Here is a 6000-nt window from a genome sequence, read left to right as displayed (position 1 = left end):
TTACTGCCTACTTATTTTGAGAATATGCTGGTATAATTTATTTTTAAACTCATATTTTAGACATGCTAATAGGTAGTACCAGGACCAAATTACAAGTGGTGTTACCATTTAATAGTTCATGACTTAATGCGATAATCACAGTTACACATTGTTCTTTCGTTTCAATATAATGAAGTAAAATTAAATGACAAAATACTTGAGAAAACACTGCATTAAGGATTTTTTTTCAAAGAGGATGCTACCAGGACTTGATGATGGTTTGAGTTATAAAGAGAGGCTGGATAGACTGGGACTTTTTTTCTCTGAAGCTTAGAAGGCTGAGGGATGATCTTAGAGGTCTATAAAATCATGACGGGCACAGATCAGCTGGTAGGGGAGTCTAAAACTAGAGTGCATAGGTTTAAGGTGAGAGGGGAGAGATACAAAAAGATCTAGAGGGGCATTTTTTCACAGAGGGTGGAGAGTGTCTGGAACAAGCTGCCAGAGGTAGTAGTAGAGGCAGATACAATTTTGTCTTTTAAAAAACATTTAGACAGTTAAATGGATAAGAAGGGTATAGAGGTATATGAGCCAAATGCAAGCAATTGGGATTAGCATAGGGGTTTTAAGAAAAAAGGCGGCATGCACGTTGGGCTGAAAGTAAGGCTGTAACCCTCTATGACTCTGAGGAATCTGATGTATTTCTGGGAGAGTGAAATGTAGAAAACTACTGCATTGTGACCTATTGTGGTACTAAGCAACAGTGACCAGGATGACCCTGAGAGTTTGTTGACTCAGCTGATCTCACTGCAGTCACTAAGATCAAAGGAAAATACTGCAGATGCTGGAAAATCTCAGCAGGTCTGACATCATCTGTAGGGAGAGAATAGAGCAAACGTTTTGAGTTTGGATGACCCTTCATCAGAGCTCTGATGAAGGAACTTCTGGACTCAACACTGGCTTTAATCTCCCCACAGATGCTGTCAGATCTGCTGGGATTTTTCCAGCATTTTTGTTTTTAGTCACCGCAGTCACCTGTGTCCAGAATAAGGGGAAAAGGGGATTTTCATAATTTCATTGCAGTGTTAACGTAAGCCTACTTGTGGCATTAACAAATAAACTTAACTGATTGTCTCATCTCACACAAGTTGGACAGACATAGCCATGGAATTGTATGTCAGTGTTTCAGGAAAAGAAAATTAAAACTGAAAGGGGCGGTGTGAGGGAGGGCGGCGCAGGGTTAACAGTCAGTGGCTGTGAAACAAAAGAAGTTATATTAGATAAATAATAGTATCTTCATACACAAATATTTCTCCTTCCACAATTTCTTGCATTCTGGAGCTTCAGAGACATAATTGGATTGCTGTGATGTGGGCAAATGCTAATGAGCTTTATTTGAACATTTTTAAAGACGTTGGTAGACTTACATCAGTCCTATGATGGACGTGCAACATTCTAGGCCAAGGTTGCTTATAATTTCTAGATAGGAGCCCCAGATAGGAACATAGGATTTTAGGAGTAGGATATACTGCCCTTCGGGTCTGCTCCTCCGTTCAATATGATCATGGTTGGTCTCATTGTGTCTCAACTCCTTTTTCTGCTCCCGTAATCCTTGACTTCCGTGTATATCAAACATCTAACTCTGCCTCAAATAAACTCAAAGACCCAGTTTCCACTGGGGAATGACCCTCTGAAGAGAATTTCTCCTGATCTCAGTTTTAAAAGGATATTCTTCAATTGTGTCCCCTGGCTCTAGTCTCCCCCACAAGCAGAAACATCCTTCCGTTATCTACCTTCTAAGTCCCCTCAAGATCTTAGTTTCACTCGGATCATTTCATTCTTCAAAACTTCAGTGGGTATAAGCCCATTCTGTGGAAAACAGCTAACACTCTTACATTTCATAGATCAGCTCTGTAATTAAGGTTGACATTCAAAATATATTTGTTCTCACCATGGTTTAGGTCAGACTTTGTGTCCCTCTGCTAAAATGTCTTGCTCACCTAATGTATGTTATGTCTGTCTTAAAAGATTTGTATGTTTTTACCATTCTGGTTCCAATTACCAGAACAAAGTAAAGCATATCGGAGAATCCACTTGTAATCCCTGAGCACTGCTGGCAGCTTATTCTTGCAAACTTACTATGCCTAGGAGGTTAGATCATAAATGTGGGCATTTACTGTGGCCTCGCAATATGCAAGGTGTCTGTTATTGATAAGATAGTTGGCATTATCATGGAAGTGTGTATTTGATACTTGATGTGCTGTTCAACAGGCCTTCAAGGATATACTTTAAAAACTTAAATATTACTGACATTTCAAATCACCATGTCTAGAAGTCATCTGCATCAAATTGTCCTGTCCAGAATGCAGAGATGGGAAGAATATTTTTATACAAAATAATGCCGAGGAGAAACATTGAGAAGAGCAACAGGAAGCAATGCACACAATTAAATAATTCAACAAGTGTATAACTAACCATGTAATCAGCTGAGATTGTGCTGCTTGGATTCCATCAAGGGTATCGACATTGAAATAAAAAAAGTGCTGGAAATTCTCAGCAAGTCAGGCAGCATCTGTGGGGAGAGACAGAATTAATTGGTGCGGACTTCTGATCCTGCCAGCGAAAAGTAGTAGAACATCCAGAGGGCAAAAATCAGAATTCCCACCCCCCAACCAACCTTCAGGGCAGGCGGATGGCAGGTCATATTTCCCACTGATCTATGTTGGGAATGCAGTTTGCACGCATGTCATGAATTGTCATGAACGCTACCTGCCGGAAAAACATTCCTCTTAATCATATGCCAAGCCAGTGGAAAATTAGAATGTTCTAAACCACTTTTGGATAGAAGTGAAATGTAGCAGTCTGCCCTCACTTTCAGCTTAGAGCGTGGTTCGCTGCTTGGAAATATGATGTGGTGGTCATTACAGAGACTTGGATGACTCAGGGACAGGAGTGGATACTTCAAGTGCTGGGTTTCAGATGTTTCAGGACGGACAGGGAGGGAGGCAAAAGAGGTGGGGGAGTGGCGCTGCTGATCAGAAATAGTGTCATGGCTGTAGAGAAGGTGGATGCCGTGGAGGGATTGTATACGGAGTCTCTGTGGGTGGAAGTTCGGAACAGGAAGGGGTCAATAACTTTACTGGGTGTTTTCTATAGGCCGCCCAATAGTAACAGGGATGTTGAGGAGCAGATAGGGAAACAGATCCTGGAAAGATGTAATAATAACAGAGTTGTTGTGATGGGAGACTTTAATTTCCCAAATAACCATTGGACTCTCCCTAAGGTAAGGGGTTTAGATGGGGAGGAGTTTGCTAGGTGTGTTAAGGAGGGTTTCCTGACACAATACGTGGATAAGCCTACAAGAGGAGATACTTGATTTGGTATTGGGTAATGAACCTGGACAGGTGTCAGATCTCTCAGTGGGAGAGTATTTTGGGGATAGTGATCATAACTCTATCTCCTTTACACTAGCATTGGAGAGAGATAGGATCAGGCAAGCTAGGAAAGTGTTCATCTGGAGTAAGGGGAATTAAGAAGCCATCAGGCAGGAAATTAGAGGCATAAATTGGAAGGAGGTTTTCTCGGGGAAATGTACAGAAGTACTGTGGCAGATTTTCAAGGAATGTTTAGAGTTCTGCACGACAACGTTCCGATGAGACAGGGAAGTTTTGGTAGGTTACTGGAACCATGATGCACAAAAATTGTAATGAATCTAGTCAAAAAGAAAAGAAAAGCATACAAAAGGTTCAGGGAGCTAGGTAATGTTAGGGATCTAGAGGAGTATATGACTGAGTTGGAGATGGGTGGATATAGGAGAACCTTTAAATAAGGGTCATTAGCATTGGGGTGTCCCTAGAAATGTAAATGGGTATAGTATGATAATAATGTTTTTCTCTTTTCATTCACAGGTTTTAAGTCGGTCCACCTCGTGTCCAACGAGGGGCATACACGCGATGGGTCATACTGGGGCTGCTCTTGGTTGTTCGAGATTGGCCTAGTGCTACATGTCATTAGTGTGTGCCTAAACTGGACAAGATACTGGGCAAGACAACAGCTCAGTGACTATCGCTGATTGCTGTGCAGACACATGGATTTGGGCCGGTGTCTGTGGGAGTTTGCGCATTCTCCCCATGCTTGCGTGGGTTTTCTCCGGGTGCTCCGGTTCCTCCCACACCCCAAAGATGTGCTGTTAGGCTGATTGGCAGGAATAAATTGTCCCTAAATCAGTTTTCCCTCAATCTGGATGGCCATAAAACATTAGATAGGGGTCATGGGTAGAGAGGTGGTGTTGAGATGGCAGCGTGGGCTCGTTGGGCCCAAGGGCCTGTTTCCCAGGCTGATTTTGTTCTTTGTTTTTGTTCTTTGACTTGTAGGAAGGAACTTAAGAAGGAAATTAGGAGAGCCAGAAGGGGTCATGAGAAGGCCTTGGCAGGTAAGATTAAGGAAGACCTTAACAAGTATGCGAAGAGCAAAAGGATGAGATGTGAAGGAATAAGACCTATTAAATGTGATGGCAGGAAAGTTTATATAGAACCGGTAGAAATAGTAGAGGTGCTCAATGAATACTTCAGTTTTCACAGTGGAAAAGGATCTTGGTGATTGTAGTGCAGACTTGCGGTGGACTGAAAAGCTTGAGTATGTGGACATTAAGAAAGACGGTATGTTGAAGCTTTTAAAAAGCATCAAGCTAGATAAGTTGCCGGGACTGGATGGGATGTACCCCAGATTACTGTGGGAGGTGAGGGAAGAGATCGCAGAGCCTCTGGTGATGATCTTTGCATCATCGATGGAGATGGGAGAGGTTCTGGAGGATTGCGGATGTGGTTCCCCTTTTCAAGAAAGGGAGTAGAGATAGCCCAGGAAATTATTGACCGGTGTGTCTAATCTCAGTGGTTGGTAAGTTGATGGAGATGATCCTGAGAGACAGGATTTATGAACATTTGGAGAAGTATAGTATGATCAAAAATAGTCAGCATGGCTTCGTCAAAGACAGATCATGTCTTGTGATCCTGGCTGAGTTTTTTGAAGATGTGACTAAACACATTGATGAAGGAAGAGCAGTAGATCTGGTTTATATGGACTTCAGCAAGGTGTTCGATAATATCCCCTATGCAAGGCTTATTGAGAAAGTGAGGAGGCATGGGATCCAAGGGGACATTGCTTTGTGGATCCAGAACTGGCTTGCCCACAGAAGACAAAGAGTGGTTGTAGATTGGTCTTTTTCTGCATGGAGGTTGGTCACCAGTGGAGTGCCCCAGGGATCTGTTCTGGGACCCTTGCTGTTTGTGATTTTTATAAATGACCTGGACGAGGAAGTGGAGGGATGAGTTGCTAAGTTTGCCAATAACACAAAGCTTGGAGGTGTTGTGGATAGCTTAGAGGGATGTCAGAAGTTGCAACGAGACATAGATAGGATGCAAGACTGGGCAGAGAAGTGGCAGATGGACTTCAACCCGGACAAGTGTGGTGGTTCATTTTGGCAGGTCAAATGGGATGAAAGAATATACTATTAAGGGTAAGACTCTTAGCAGTGTGGAAGGTCAGAAGGATCATGAGGTCCGGGTTCACATGACTCTCAAATCGGCTTCGCAGGTAGAGGATGCGGTTAAGAAGGCATATGGTGTGCTGGCCTTCATCAATCGAGGAATTGAGTTTAGGAGTCAGGAGATAATGCTGCAACTGTATAAGACCCTGGTCAGACCCCACTTGGAGTACTGTGCTCAGTTCTGGTCACCTCATTACAGAAAGGATGTGAAAGCCATTGAAAGGGTGCAGAGGAGATTTACAAGGATGTTGCCTGGACTGGGTGGTATGCCTTATGATAGGTTGAGAGAGCTCAGCCTTTTCTCCCTGGGGAGATGAAGGATGAGAGGTGACCTGATAGATGAGTATAAGATGTTGAGAGGTATTGATCGGGTGGATTCTCAGAGGCTTTTTCCCAGGACTGAAATGGCTGCCACAACAGGACACAGGTTTAGGGTGCTGGGGAGTAGGTATAGAGGAGATGTCAGGGGTAAGTTT

The sequence above is a fragment of the Carcharhinus amblyrhynchos genome, chromosome 2, assembly GCF_965287045.1.
Source record: "Carcharhinus amblyrhynchos chromosome 2, sCarAmb.v2.hapA, whole genome shotgun sequence".
Lineage (NCBI taxonomy): Eukaryota > Metazoa > Chordata > Chondrichthyes > Carcharhiniformes > Carcharhinidae > Carcharhinus > Carcharhinus amblyrhynchos.
The sequence above is the reverse complement of the archived record's forward strand: the minus strand, read 5'-3'. Positions refer to the sequence as shown.